Source organism: Ambystoma mexicanum, chromosome 6p, assembly GCF_040938575.1.
Source record: "Ambystoma mexicanum isolate Mex_15411 chromosome 6p, UKY_AmexF1_1, whole genome shotgun sequence".
In the NCBI taxonomy this organism is placed as follows: Eukaryota; Metazoa; Chordata; class Amphibia; order Caudata; family Ambystomatidae; genus Ambystoma; species Ambystoma mexicanum.
Window position 1 is genome coordinate 319680705 of NC_090935.1, and position 16625 is coordinate 319697329.

General features: G+C 44.4%; 1 long non-coding RNA gene across 1 annotated transcript in view; it reads right to left on the bottom strand.

Annotated features, from left to right (window-relative positions):
• Window positions 1-12562: 12562 nt before the first annotated feature.
• LOC138510915 (uncharacterized) overlaps window positions 12563-16625 on the bottom strand; it is a 42106-nt gene continuing 38043 nt past the window's right edge. The window contains exons 3-4 of the long non-coding RNA XR_011280463.1: window positions 13046-13135; window positions 12563-12913 (exon numbers count right to left, since the gene is read on the bottom strand). This is a non-coding gene — a long non-coding RNA (uncharacterized lncRNA). The remainder of the gene's footprint in view (window positions 12914-13045; window positions 13136-16625) is intronic.

Below are 16625 nucleotides of genomic sequence, written 5' to 3' on the forward strand. Positions count from 1 at the left end.
ACTGAGGCACATCCAGAGGCCTCGCATGACCACCCCGTTAAACCCACATTAGCAACTATAAGAAGTTCCTGCAGTCCAAGCAGCCACACGGCACCCCACCTTGTGGACTCAGAGACATAGGAGATCTGAAGTGAGAGAGAGCCTACGCTTTGCCCTGTCCCGGCCAACATCACAACAGGGAGTGGGACAGAGGGAAGCTCAGTATATCAGCCCCAGGATAAACGAGGGATGACGCCTAGGCCCTGCAGATCAGCGGGACCCCTTACCATCTTAAGGCACCACATGGGTCCACAAAAGTCGTCCCGAAAACAATTGCCAACTTACAGTAACAGTCCGCTCTTGTGGTCCGGGAGTCCTGACCCCCGGCAGACGCTCCACAGCGGGGCTTCTCTCCTTCTCACAGACACCTACCAGCGCCCAGCAAGACACCCAGGTGGCGGGATCCCTACGCCAAACCAAGGCACCAATAGCTAACTAGTACAACAGACCAGCTATCCACCTGAACAGGACCTAATAGGTTCTTCCTGTCCACCCGGACCGCACCTGAAGCGCTTCCGGTGGGTGTACGCATACTCAAGATGGGGAAAAAAGGACACATCTCAGAGAAAATTAAACTTCAAACTCAGAGCAGTCTGTAAAACCCCCAAAGCAAACAACCAAATGGAACTCCCCTCCTCAGAAATAGAACACGAGGACGAGTCGGCCCAGACTGTAGACATCCGTGAAATCCTACTCGACTTGAAGGTCGGAATTGGCAATTCAAACAGCAAGCTAGACACACTGTCATCAAAGGTCGACTTGTTACAACATCGTCTTGATAAAAACAGTGACAGATCAGCTGGACCCCTTACCATCTTAAGGCACCACATGGGTCCACAAAAGTCGCCCCGAAAACAATCGCCAACTTACATTAACAGACCGCTCTGGTGGTCCGGGAGTCCTGACCCCCGGCAGACGCTCCACAGTGGGGCTTCCCTCCTTCTCACAGACACCTACCAGCGCCCAGCAAGACACCTAGGTGGCGGGATCCCTACGCCAACCAAGGCACCAATAGCTAACAGTACAACAGACCAGCTATCCACCTGAACAGGACCTAATAGGTTCTTCCTGTCCACCCGGACCGCACCTGAAGCGCTTCCGGTGGGTGTACGCATACTCAAGATGGGGAAAAAAGGACACATCTCAGAGAAAATTAAACTTCAAACTTGGAGCAGTCTGTAAAACCCCCAAAGCAAACAACCAAATGGAACTCCGCTCCTCAGAAATAGAACAGGAGGACGAGTCGGCCCAGACTGTAGACATCCGTGAAATCCTACTCGACTTGAAGGTCAGAATTGGCAATTTAAACAGCAAGCTAGACACACTGTCATCAAAGGTCGACTTGTTACAACATTGTCTTGTTAACAAAACATTGACAGGCTAGACACCGTGGAGCAAAGGGTCTGCGACCTTGAAGATGGCTCCACCTCGCTTGCCACCAGAGTGTCTTTGTTAGAAACCCAAATGAAAGCAGTAATCGCCAAAAATGAAGACCTTGAAAGCCGCTCAAGACGCAATAACATCAGGCTGGTCAGGGTGAGGGAGAAGCAGATCCCAGGGAAAATGGAAGACTTTGTTGAGAAGATATGTACAGACCTCTTCGGAGCCACAGCTCTGTCTCAAATATTCGTAGTCGAAAGAGCGCACAGTCCCATCCAATCAGCCCATCCCAGGCACTGCCCCTCGGTCGATCATCACCAGAATCCTCAATTATTAAGATCGGGACACAATCCTCAAACTCGCAGGGGAGAAGGGAGAACTGCAATACGACGGCGAAAATATTCAACTTTATCCTGACTTCTCCCCAGCCGTCCAAGCCTTGAAGAGATCCTTCTCCAGAGCCCAAAGACGCCTACTAGAAAACCAACTGTCTTACTCTATGCTATTCCCAGCAAAACTACGGGTCCAACACAACGGAAAAGCCTAATTCTTCAATTCTCCAGAGGAGGCAAACTCCTTCCTGGACGGGATCGGTTGTAGACCCCCTGAAAATCTACCACGTCTACCTAGAAGAGACCGCTGTCATGATGCCTACCCCCGGGCATCCGGACCAGGCCCATCAGTCCTGGGAGCACGCATCTAGATGCTTAGAAAAAGCCCAGCAGCCTCGGCTAGGGGCTCTCTGGGTTCAGTCCTGACCAGTAATGACACATCTCGAGAGCGCACGATCGGCCACGATCGTCCGGGGAGGGGATTTAAATACAGCACTCGATCCCCAAAAAGACAAATCTTGAGGCCAAGCAGTCCCCCCTCCAAAGCAAGTATGCAAGTCATTTAGATCTGCAACGCCTACAACCTCATCAACATCTGGAGGCACGAACACTGGGAGACCCGTGAATATTCCTTTCACTCGTGTGTTCACAACACAAGCTCATGGCTGGATTACCTGCTGGTGTCTTCTCAAAGTCAATTCCACTGCGGACAGAGTCATATCCTGCCGAGGACCCTCTCCGACCACTCTGCAGCCACCCTCCAATGCACAGCAATAGACAACAAGAAAGGCAGCTCACACTGGAGATTCAAACCAGGTTCTCTCCGAGAACAGGTCTTCACAGATGAACTCCGATCAGAGATAAGTGCCTTCATTGAAATAAACCAAGATTCGGTGGCATCGGCTGGTACCCTATGGGAGACCCTGAAATGCTATGTAATGGGAGTATGCTTGGCAAAGGAGAACGGGATACTGAAGCTGATCAGGAGAGAGCTGGACACGAGCAAAGCCAGGCTGAAGGAGCTCGAAGTGGAATGTGCAAAGATAAACGAGGATCAGTACAAGGCGGCCCTCAAGGCAGAGCTAGTAACATTTCTAACTAGAGGACGCAATGTACGTCAATACGGCGAAGGTCAGAGGCCCGGGGCACTCCTGGCACGACTGGTGGCAGCAGAAAGGAAACCAACCCTAGTAGAGAGGATCCGGGACCAACATGGCACTTTAGTACACACCGAAGACAAAATCTCTGAAACCTTCCGTGCATAATATCAAAAGCTCTACAAAGCCGACTCCACCGCCGACCCAGCAGACCTAGCTCAATATCTTGAAAATATTGAATTGTATTGGGTAAGCGCCGAGCTGTGGGAACCGCTCAACAGGCACATCACGCTAGAAGAAATTCTTGAAGCAATAAAAGAGCCCCCTAACATCAAAGTTCCAGGGCCCGACGGCCTAATTGCTGAATTTTACAAACACTTCGCCCATCTGCTGGCACCGCTCTTGCTGCAAATTTACGAAGAGGCACTTGATACAGGAATATTGCCATCAACCCTATGTGTGGCAAACGTCATCCTACTACACAAGCCCGGGAAACCACAGGAAGACTGCCTCGTACAGACCAATCTCTTTAATTAACCTAGATAACAAAATATCAATGCCTGCCTTAGTGCTGGCTGACCAGGCAGGCTTCATTACCGGCCGCAACACCACTTTTCTTTGGTGTAAGGAGGATGTTCGGAGTCATGGAAGCTGTTAGGCAGAATCCTGTGCAGATCCCTTAGGGAGCACTACACCAGATTAGGACTACAGGTGAGAGCAATGAATCCCCTTTAGGATCAGTTTGTACCACAAAGATTTAGTTGGTAGCTGTGGCTGAGCAGTCAGACCTATCTCAAGAGGGAGATGAGCAGTATTCAAGGTTTACACAATAGGCCTTCAGTATTCTGGCACAAGGAAACACTGACCAAAGCTTTGTATTAAAAAGTAGTTATACATTTATTTTATACACTTCTAGATAAACACATTTATCACAGTTCTTAAAGCAAGTTAAATAAGTCAGAGGAAAAATATACACACTCCCTAGTTACATTGTAGACCCAGTGAACCAGAGTGAAAACTGAGCAAAACTGCACAGTGTAAACCACACACAAGGGATGCTCTATCAATATCTCACAAGGGAGGGAAAGCACAAGTTATATAGAAATAGTTTCTTACACACCCTAGCAACACTTCTCCTAAATTTGTGAACCAGATTAAGCAGGACAGTGCATCAGTATAGGCAATACCTAAATGAAAACTGAGCAAAATGGCATTTCACAAGGTTTAGAAAGGTGAAGAAAAGGGTAGTTATAAGAAGTAGGTGCATCAACACAGTTCTTGTTGAGAATCAATCTAAAGAAGGCAGATCTAACAAATGTAGCCAGAGTCAGTAGGCCTGTTCCAGAGTCAGTGGTACAGGGCAAGGGCCCAGGAGCGAAATGTTCTTGTAGCTGCAGTCAAATCTTTGGTTAACAATTTTGAAAAGGTGGATGCAGAAGTTGAAAGACAATGTTAAGAGAGAGGGGCGGCCAACCCAATAGGTAGGTAAAGGATTTAAAACACCTTTAGTGCTACCGCGAAGAAAGGGCGGTCTGGCAGAACAATGTACCTTTAAAATGAAGAAGTGGCTCCTGCGGTGGCAGGTGTTCCTGGTAGTTCCTGCAGTTTGGGTGATCCAGCAGAGGAAGAGAGGCTCTTGTCATGGAGGAAGGTTCGATTTACTGCACTACTCAGGGATGAAACAAGCCGCGGTGCTGCCCGACGAATAAAAGGTACGCTCCTTTAAATCGCGGTCCGGGTGGACTGGTGCCTGGCTATCTGGCCTCCGAGTACAGGAATGGGAGATTCGACCAAGGCAGGTCCGGGAAGGCGATTGGCAAACTGGTTGGCCCCACCAGCTGAAGGGAAGAAGGCTCTTGCAGGTGAAAATCTTCTCTCGTCCGGTGGAGAAAAGTGGTGAGACGCTGCAGCAGGGCTTCACCAGTGGTTAAGTCGTTGCAGATGTCTTCGGCTTCTCTCCTCTTCGGCTTCTTAGTTCCAGTGGGATGTCTTGCCCTTCCAGTCCTCAGGACCCTGCTTTTATGCAAAAAGATCCACAGTCATACAGCCTAGCTGTCACTCACACAGTGGAGTGGTCATCTTGGCGGGAGACCCTCCAGCCTATCAGGATAGAGTGCGACATGGGTTGCGGAGGCAACCCTGTCCAGGGGTCCTCCTCCCACTCCCACACAATGGACCCACCCCAGACTCAGTGGTGCCGAAAGGAGGGTTTCTCGGCAGAAGCCCGCCAAAAGGACGAACAAAGGATCCTCGACCTGGGTTAGGAGTTTAGAGAAAGACACGAAAAAGAAGTTAGATTAAAGTTCTGGCAAATAAAACCTACCGAAGTAAAGTTAATATTAAAATACACCGGCGGTATGTTAGAGGCTGTCAGAAAAAGTGGTAGCCTCGAACAATAAGAAAATCCCATAGGAAAATATTTGCGTTTGAATATTTTTGGTAGTAACCACTGCCACCAGCCAGAAACTTTTCAGAGAGGGACTGTACGGTACCCTCTCGAAAATGAACATAAGGGAAAAACTATTAACCCTTCCCAGTACCTCCATAGTAAGATGGTTTGTACTGGTTTAGTTCATATAAATTGACTAGTAAAGTCAATTGGGACTTTACATGCCCTGGGAGACAGTAGTCAGTCCCAGGGTATGGAGTCTATGTTTGGGGGTCGCTGCAACACCCCTGGGTCACTGTACGGAGGGTGCTGTGTAACACATGTGAATAAAGATGGTTCCTATGGAGTGGAGAGAAACTCCATAGGCATTAAACATACAAATAGCCTAGAACACGCATAGCAAAAAGGCTTAAGAGTGTGAAAAAGAGTCTCACTCTTAGCAGGAGAAAAAAACAAACCCTTCAAATCCAGCAAAGCTGCTGGGGGACTCTATAGGTAAGGGAAATTAGCCATAAGATGAGAATTCTTCCTAACAGAAGCGCTCGACCCTGAGTGCCAAGCGGCAGCAGTCCTACTCGATGCCGAAAAGGCCTTTGACTCCATCGAATGGCCCTTCCTATTCGCTATACTGAGACACATGGGCCACGGCAGCTACTTCCTTAAGTTGATTGCGCTCCTGTACAAGCTCCCGGCTTCCAATATCATCTTGGGGAACACCAGGTCAGCCGACATAAAATTACAGAGGTGGACAAGACAAGGTTGTCCGCTGTCGGCTGTCCTGTTCGCGCTGATAATGGAACCCCTGGCATCAGAGCTCCGAGCCAACCACATGGACAGAGGTTTGTCTCTTCGACCCCACAAATTAGTAATCTCCCTGTACGCAGACGACGTGGCCCTCTTCATTAGCAACCCAGCAGAGAACCTAAACCCGATAATGAGAGCAGTAATCAAATTGGATGACCTCTCAGGGTTAAAGATCAGCCACTCAAAATCCGTCATCTTCCCCCTAACCGCAAACACCAAACAATTTGCTGATGACTTTGGGTTCCATTGGCAACGCTCGAAATTGCAATACCTAGGTATTCTCCTGTCTAGATATCACTAAGACATCATGCTGGACAATTACGAAAAAACTGTTGAACAATTACGATGCTCCCTGGTTAAAATTGTGTTGCTGCCCAAACTGCTCTATTTATTTGTAAACATCCCTATTCTATTAACACAACAATTCCTCCACCATATCCAGAGTATGATTCTCGACCTACTGTGGGCTGGCAAGGTGGCAAGAGTAGCCTACACTACGCTCATTCAACCCCTGGCAAAGGGGGGCTTGCACTCCCAGACATGGAACATTATTACTGGGCCAATCAGGCTCAATTCCTTGGACATTGGTACGCTACTTGCTTTATTACACCCCACGTCCAGGTCTCCTCAAAGCAATCATCTTTGGTCAGCTACAAGCTCTGCGCAATACATTAAACATTGTACAGGTCACTTATGCCATCTGGAAGAAAATTGCGCGAAAATGCAACATTCAATCCAGGTTCTCCCCCGCTACTCCCAGCAAGATTCATCCCTGGAATTCCCCTAACCACTGAGAGGATTTACCTACAATGGACAGACACAATGCAAATTAAAACACTAAGCGACCTTTTCCCCGAAGGCACATTTCTAACTCCACAACAAGCCAGAGACAAGGGAAGCAACAACACCCTGGACTTGTTTATCTACTTACGATTACGCCATGCACTCCAGTCCAGCTTCACCACTTTTCCAAGACAACCACCTACATGGCAACTACTCCAAGTGGTGATACAATCACAGGGCGAAGGCAAGCTGGTCTCCAATATATACAAGACACTACAGGCTGACAGGACCCCCCCTCTCATAAATCCTAGAAGGAGATGGGAGAAAGCCTTGAAGTCCTCATTTGCAGGTGACGACTGGTCCTACATTCTGAGACAAACCCAGAAGGTGTCACTCAACACTAGCTATAAACTAATACATTTTAACTTCCTGCACCGGTGTGTACCACACGCCAATGAGACTCCACGCACAACGTTCGACAATATTGGATACGTGTGACCAATATGGAGCACCAGAAGCGGACGTTTTGCACCTGGCCTGGACCTGCCCACCCATTTCCCATTTCTGGAGCCAAGTATTCAAAAGGACCTCTGCAATCATCAGGGAACATCTGAACCCCGAACCCACCCTGTCACTCCTTGCCTTAACAAGACACCTTCTGTCATCTGTACGCAGGTTAACTGGCCTACTACTGGTCCTGGCACGGAGGAGGATAGCTGTTCCTGGGGCCGTGGACACCCGTCAACCCTGCAGAGATGGCTAAAGGATGTGCCCCATTGCCGTGATGTAGAAACAGACTTCATAAAGAACTTGCCACTTAATGCCAGACCCCCAGACATCTGGGGCCCATACATCTCATACCTACTCTCAACTATGGACACGTCCCCTTCTCAATCCCAGTCTCCAAATATAGACTCCAGAGGGCGTTGGCGATAAATGGAACCACACTGACTATGTATAATCTGTTGATATATAAATCCAATGGACAATGGCAGACCTGGGACTGGGTGTGGGGGGAGGGAACTGGCGCGGGAGTTTGGAAATATTCCCATGACCGGTGCATGTTTTTGTGTTCTGTTGTAATAAAAGACCAAAAATAAAGGTTTTTAAGAAAAGGACTATACAATCTGCATGTAAGAGAAACCTGGTGAAAGGGCCCGTGGTGCTTTGATCAAGAACACTTGAAACAGAGAATATGTTTCCTAGCAGTAGAGTGTGCTGGGAAGCTTATGACGGAATGTACAAAAGAACTCTGTTGGTCTTGCAAGTGAAAACTACTTAACAAGTGAATGATGACAAATCAAGTGATGATAAAGCTTCAAACGCACTTGAAAGGATATTAAATCCAGTCCCACTGTGAATTTGAAGCTCTGGCAAGATATCAATGAAACAGATGCAAGTAAGTTATGTCGGTTGCGTGTCCTGTAATGGTGACCATGTCATCCGACAACTGCGTTAACACCGAATACACCCACTTAAGGTAAAGCCACATTGGGACTGAATAAAGGAAACATCTGTGAATTGAAATTGATGAACTGAATTTTCTAAACTTTGTAAATTGGTGAAAGGTATCCACAACCCAGAGAGCTGAAAAGCATTGAATATCCTAAAGAATTGTGTTATTTTGAAACAGTGGAAATATTGGAAGACTTGAAAGCATGGGGAAGGGAACCCCTCTTTTGAAAAGTGAACTATTGAACCTTGGCGAAGGGAAATCCCTTTTCCATCTAAGAGATGGAGTAAGCTCGGAACTTTTACTTTGAGCACTTCTCATTTGATGCTGACATCCCTGAACATTGTACACAATTAGGTGTGAGGGCAAGTATATGTTTTGGACACAGACAGACATTTGATTTGGACATCCTGACCCAGATTATCCTTAGTTTTATTTAGGTTGTGAAATCCCATTTTAGCATTGGGCAAGTTAGGCCTTTCTCCCATCCTCCCTTTTTAGTTAATAGAAGTGTGTATCACAAAAATTCCATTCAGTTGTCTGTGTCTACTTCATGATGCCTTCACAGAGAGAGAGAAAGAGAAAGAGAGAGAGAGAGAAGTACATGAGAGAGGTGAAGGATCAGTAAAGTAACATCAGGGACAGGAACGCAAGGACATGGAAAGCCGAATGCCAACAACTGGGTGGTTAAAAAGGCACCAGACCATCTTGAAGAACCAAACATTACGGGAATGCTTGGATAGGTTTTCCCCATAGGAAAACCACAGGGAAGTGAGAGAGAACGCTGATGCCTTTCATCCACCACTCTAGTCAGAATATAGAAAGAAGGTGTTACTGCTCTCTAGTTACCAACGCAAGAAACAGGGACACCTGGCCTTCGGGGGTGGGAAGCCTATGAGAGACGAGAGAGGGGTGGCCATTAGCATGTCATAATGTATTCACATATTCATCCGTTCAAAATCACTTGAGTGCTGTTTAATAAAAACCCTTCTACCATCTTCTGGCGTCTGGATATTCTAGCCATCTGTGACACTTAGTAGAAAGAAGGGTGGAGCTCAGTGTGGATAGTTACGACAGAGTCATTTGTGTCACCTGAATGAATTGTGTGTTGGCCACGAATGCTGTAGCATAACTTACTGTGATAACTTGTGTGTATCAAGCTCTGTTTGCCTAGCTTGGGATGAGAGGTTATGGGTGATTGATAGGCCGGTTAGTGCCATCCATCAGAGATAGAGTGGTGTGGAAAGAGGAGCTTTGTGACATTGCAAGAAGGTGTTTCTTGAAGAGGAGATTTTTGCAGTATTTTCCGTAGTGGGTGAGGCTGGTGCACAGTGTGATTTCATGGGAACATAGTTACAAATGTAAAGAGCACTCCCAGAGAAGGATTGTCTAAGCATTCAGTGTCTTTTGAAGGAAGGGATTTTGAGACAAAACCCGTCCTTGCCGAGTAGTTTCTGAGAGCCTCCGGAGACAGTGCTTTCATCCTTGAAAAACACAGGAGTGCTTTGTAGGTTTCACAGGAAGTAACTGGAACTTCTATATGTAGCCAGTGTGTAGGGAATGGGGGATGTGATCATATTGGTTTGTGCCTGAGATCAGTTGTGCAGCTCCATTGTGTACCACGTTCGGCTAGACCAATCAAGACAGCATTTTCATAGTCCAGTTTTGATGATCACGTGTAAGTTGCCCACACATGGCTGCTGTGGATATTGTGAGATGATCCATGAATACAATTTTGAATTCTACCAAGGCTGCTTCCCGTGATATAAACACCCCTTATTATACAATCCCACCCGAACATTCTGGGACAAGAAACAGGCTGTGTTTGAGATTAATATTCGCTTTGTATTAGAATAGTGTATCAAAACCAAAACGTGTCACCTAACTTCATACCAGGGAAGTCCCCAACATTGTTCTACTTTTTACTGATAGCTTGTCTTGCAGACAAATAGCCTGCTTGTAAAGGTCTTGATAATGTATACAATTCACAACCTCCACCCATACAAATCAAATCTATATTTAAATATATTACTAAATAATAATATGGTGTTCAGTTTCAACATTGCCGCTTATCAGCCTGGGTGAGTTAATGATTTCCATAATAAATAAATAAATACTAAAAACCCTTCTGTTCACATAATTGGCCGCCGTCTAATGCTTGCCTAAACACATGGACAATGGCCTCCTTTGCAAAAGACACTGGCAGCCTCTTTACTTGGAATGTACAACTATGATATCTTATGTATTACACAGTATGTCTGACATGTAACTGGTCTTGTAACAGTGCCTTGATGCCTTCGGGCCTAGCGCGCTTTTGTAAATGTAAAAATAAATAAATAAACAATAAGCAGTTGAACGAATCTTTGCTTTTTTTGTATAACAGATGATTTAACAGATTATATTTTCTCTGACATCAATGACGACAAGTGTTGGTGTCAAAGAAAGTTTTTCAATAAGCATTCAATTGTTTTCATTTTCCCTAAGCCATATGACAAATATTGGTGTCAAAGAAACTCAGCATAAACAAAAACAAACATAAACAAATATATTCACTAACAAAAAACATTGTTAAAGGGGCGTTATGGTCAAATTGCACTAGCAAAAACCTATGAAATTCACTGGAAAAATGTTGTTACAGGGACGTTATGGTTACAGGTAAAACCGAAAAACCCCATAAATTCACCCGTTATGGTAAGCTAAGCAACCATAACTCGCGTTACCACTGTGCACTGCAAGGACTAACACCCATGACATCAAAGATGACATCACAAATGTCATTGATGGCATGACTGATGACATCACATGTGCATCTAGTTTTCATTAAAAGCCTCCACAAGGGATTGGCATTGTACTGTTGGAAGAAAACTATCCGAGATCATTGGAAGAACTATTAGGACATAAACAGTTCATTAACCAATGCATTTCTATAAACAGCATTGCATTACAGCGTTCTTTCCAGTACATGAACCAACTCATGTACAAACGTAGGCACTGTCTGCAGCATGCATCATACAGGTGCACTATTCAAAATCTTCCCATGTTGGACAGTGAAATGATGAATGATTTTGTTTCAAAGTTTTGTGTACTGTACAACATGTACTAAGTAGCTAAGAATGCCTCACTTACTACATAATGGTACTACTATACACAAAATATAAAGAGACGACAACGCATACAAATATGAGCATCTACAAGGACAGTACAATTAGCAAAACAGTACCAGTACTACCAGAAAGTGTTCATACCCTAACTGATTATCTTCATGCACAGAAATGCTTGCTGGTTTTCAGGCTTACTTCTTCCCCTATGTATATGTATCATATCATGTGCCTGAACCCAAAGGAAAGTAGTGTGAGACCATATGAGAAGGGTAAGGTCAACAAATATAGTACCTTTTCAATTTTTAGTTCCTGACTCCCAGTGAAGAAAAGCACCCGGTGTATATATGGCACTGAACAAAAAAAGAGGGAGCCACGCATGTGATGTCATCAGTCATGTCATCAATGACATTTGTGATGTCATCTTTGATGTCTTGGGTGTTAGTCCTTGCAGTGCACAGTGGTACGTGAGTTATGGTTGCTTAACTTACCATAACTGGCGAATTTCTGGGTTTTCGGTTTTACCTGTAACCATAACGTCCCTGTAACAACATTTTTCCATTGAATTTCATAGGAGTTTGCTAGTGCAACTTAACCATAACGTCCCTTTAACAAGGTGTTTTGTTAGTGAATTTCATAGATTTTTATTAGGGCACTATAAACATAACAGTGCTTTAACATAGTGCATTTAACAATGATGCTATGTAGCAATATTTTGTGTGGCTCATTATGATACAAAGCTCCTTTCAGAGTGTCACAATGTAAGTGCCAATGAAGGAAGGTAGTGTGACGTGTATCGTATATACCCACCACACAATTCTATGCTAAATGGAAGGAACCGTGGTACTGTGGAAAACACTGCAGTGGAAACAGGTAGAAATGTGTGGCTGTTGAAACATATGGTTCTGCGTGTTGCAGTTCATTTTGAACAGCGCAAGTGCGCAACAGCAAGCACAAACATTATTCCTAAGATTAAGGACAAAGGGCTCCTGGTCAAGACCCTGTTCTGCCCAGGAAGGCTAAACTGTCATAGACACAATCGAAAGGGTTGGGAAAAAGGAATACATGCAGACCCACCACAGGTCTATGTCAAAACGGTAATTTCACATCAAATAAGGAACATACCCCTTCTGTTGTTTCAAAATTTTCATTGTGATTGGAAACACATCTGTGGCAAGTGTCCATTCAGAGACGCAACACGGAACAACAAGATAATATAGATACAAATACACATAGATTGCATCCAATATAGTCCCAAGGTTCAGTGTCTGGGCTACAGTACAAACATTGTGACACATACATTTCCTACTGTCGATATATACAGCGACAGGGGTTATAGCAATTGCACTAGTTCAAGCATAACAAAATACAAAAATACATGGTGACAAAGCATACAGTGAGTTTTTTTACAACACTGGGGCTCGAAGAGTCATAGTCTACACCAAGATGTTTTGGCCCTGGTGGGGTTCGGATGTTAGCCTTTCTTATGGGGCCTTCATCAGGACTGGATGACTGAGGTGTCAGGTGTTCTGCGTGTGCTGCCAAAGAGAAATGAGGCAAAATGAGGAGAAATCCTAGAACGGTGGGAATGCATGAGAATGACGCTAATTCATAGAACAATTAATGTAATGGTTCTGGCCATCGGTCTAAGTGCAATGGGCAGAGCTTACCATGTCTGTTGAAGACTCGTACCCGGGAAGAGAAGGCACCCTGGATCAGTTGGGTGATGTGTGGGTCACTGTACCGTAGACAGAATCAATCTGTAAAGAACATCTCTGTATTAGTATATCAGAGTGAGGATGTGATCAATGGATACATGATTGTAATACATGATTTTGACAGACATGGTTGCTCTTCGACTAGCAGACGGAATCTCTCAGCTGACTGCGGAGTCCGTACCAACTTTCTCCACAATAATCAGCAGCCAGGTAATGATGCTTATACTTATAAAGAGGCACACATTCTTTTGTAAATCACGCAAGTGTTCCCAAAATGGCAGCATCCAGATAAACCATTTCACCCATGCTTGCCTTGCAGGTTAGCAATCAGCATTTTCGGAAGATTCCTGACACGGATTCGGCTGCAACTGTTGAAACACAAACCATGCCAGGTAGGTTTGATGAATAGTTTATTCAATATCTTCTCATATGCAGGACACAAACATAAAGACCCCAACCATCTCTGCAGCCCACAACCAACTGCTGTTAACTAAGCAATAACAATGCTGGGGATTCCATACTCTAGAATCATCTGACCTCATATCTACAGCAGATAGGAACTTGCATGGGAGATGTTTACAATCATAATATATAAAAATGCAAAGCATATATACAACACAAACAAAATCAAACTTTGGTTATCTGTTACTCTAATGTAATTGCAAAAATTTACAGAAAACAGTGTGAAAAGTAAAAAAAAAATAAAAAATAAATCTATATTAAACATCGCCCTATGTAACCAATGCACAACAGTTAATTGACATAAGCTTCATCATCTTAGCAACTCTGGACATATTCCATATTTGTCCACTTTCTAGTCTCACAGCATTCTCAAATACTTGGCAACTCTAACCGGATCTGAATAAAGAGGCTCACCCTTTCTGGGAATCACAGCCCTCCTTATCCTGATGAGATCCCCTACTTCAACAATCGTCCTTTTTCTAGGAAACCTCTCATTAGTCTTTTTGACCCATTTATCTTTTCGGACATCCATCCTTTTTCTCACATCATCCACTACATTGTCCTTTTCTCTCGCCCTACCCAGCCATGCTGGAGACAATAAGGTATTACCCTTTCGACCTCTCATCAATTCAAATGGACTGATTCCTGTTTCAATACATGGTGCCACGCGCAAAGCATATAAGCGTTCTTTTACAGCAACTTTCCTATCCATGCCACATGCACTTGCCCCTCTAATTCCTTCCATAATGCACCTGTTTACTCTCTCAATCATGCCATTTCCTTGGGGATAATAGAGCGCAGTCCTTTTGTGCTTTATTCCGCACTTGTTCAAATACTCATGAATTAATCTCCCAGTGAACTGTGGACCATTGTCCATAAGAATACTCCTAGGCAGGCCTTCCCTCAAATACACTTTCCAAGAATCTCACAACATTCTGGCCTGTTACTTCCCTCAGCACTTTGAACTCCGTCCACCTCGAAAATGCATCTACCAAGGCAATCACAAATCTTCCTCGCCATATCAACTGGGCCTAGCACATCTATTGTAAGATCCTGCCATACCCCATTGGGTGCATGTACTTTCGTCACTGGCTGGGCCCAGTTGACAAATTGTCCCCTGATTTAATACAATCAGCGCATTCTCCAACTCTTCTCTCAATTTCTCGTTCAAGCCCTGGCCACCAGTAATCAGCTTTTATTATTTCTTTGGTTTTGTATACTCCAATATGGCCTTGATGAGCATTTTTTATCAATCTCTCCCTTAAACATCCAGGAACAACCAACTTGTCCCACCGGGACAATAACCCATCCTTCACTGATAACTCAAACCTCACCTTCCATAGTGGTCTCTCTTCACCAGATAACAGCCTCTTCTCCGGCCAATCCTCTCTGACAAAACTCGTTATGCGCTTCCACATTTCATTTGACTCCAACACATGAAGCCATTCCTCTCTCGGTATAACACCTTCTACGGTTGCAAAAAACATATTCCCTACCTCCACAAACTTGTCATATTCATCTACGTTAGCCTCTTCTATTCTTACTCTGGGTGCATGATCGGCTTGCACATTCTCTTTTCCCGATACTACCTCTATGATAAATTTGTGACATTGTAGCCTGGTTACCCAGCAGGCAACTCTCCTCGAGACTTTATCAAGGCCCTTGCTTTCAATTATTGCCTTGAGGGGCGTATGGTCGGTTCTCAGGATAAATTCCTGACCCCACACAAAGTTTTTGAGTTTCTCTATGCCCCAATGACATGCCAAAGCCTCCTTTTCCAAAACTGAATAGTTGGGTCCAGCACCTTTCAACATGCGGGAGGCATGCATCACAACTGCTTCAATACCATCTGCTCCCAACTGGGACATCACAACACCTATTCCCATATCGTTTGCATCTACAGAGAGAATGGTCTTCTTTCTGGTATCATACATAGCTAAGGGTTTTGCCATGTCAATTTTCATTTTAATTTCACTGAATTCCTTCTCATATTCTTCGTCCCATTCAAATTCTACTCCCCTTTTAACAATGCCCTTTGTCTAGTCACACTGTCGGCATAGTTTTCTACAAAACGATGATAAAATTCAATTGTACCCATAAAAGATCTCAATTCTGCTTTATTCCTCGGCGATTGCATTCTCACAATCCCATCCACTAAGTCTCTTTTTGGTCTTAACCCATCCTCTGATATTTCATGACCCAAATATTCTACCACTCGGGTCGAGAAACACATTTTTTCCCTCTCAACGTTATACCTCTTCCTTTGAAAATCTCCAGCACCACCTCAACTCTTTCTTTGAATTCCTCCTCACTCTTCCCACATATCAATACATCGTTTTGAAAACACCATACACCACACACATCTTTCAGAAGCTTATCCATAACTTTTTGAAAAACAGAGGAAGCTGATATCAAACCAAATGGTATGCTGCGAAATTGACAGATCCCTTCATACGTAATAAAAGCTGTAAGCTTGCGAGACGCCACATCCAAATTTATCTGGTGATAGGCACTTGCCATATCTAATTTTGCAAAGAACTTTGCATTTCCAATTTGACTTAATAACTCCCCCATATTTGGAAGAGGGTGTCAATCCACTATCACACACTGATTCAGTTCCCTCAAGTCAACACAAACTCTCATATCGCCATTCCCCTTTTTCACCACTACCACTGGGGAGATCCACTCCACAGCTTTAGCAGGCTCAATAATGCCTGCTTTTTCTAACTTCCTTAGCTCCTCACGCACTGCATTCCGTATTGACATTGGCACAGGTCTGAGTTTGGCCGCAACCGATACACTACCATCTTTCACAACAATTTTGTGCACCATCTCCTTGAGACATCCCACACCTTTGTTAAAAACTTCTGGGCATTCCAGAATTGTATAATTTCCTTCACAGACAATTATATCCGTTTCTGATGTCACATTCAACACTTGTTCTTTACTATTGGGGTCTAATCTGATGCTCAGACCCCTCTGCTCCTTCCAACCAAGTAAAGTTTCACCTTCTTTAGTGACGTAAATTTTTCCACTTGTCATCCTATCTTTAAACTTAAATTAAGCATTA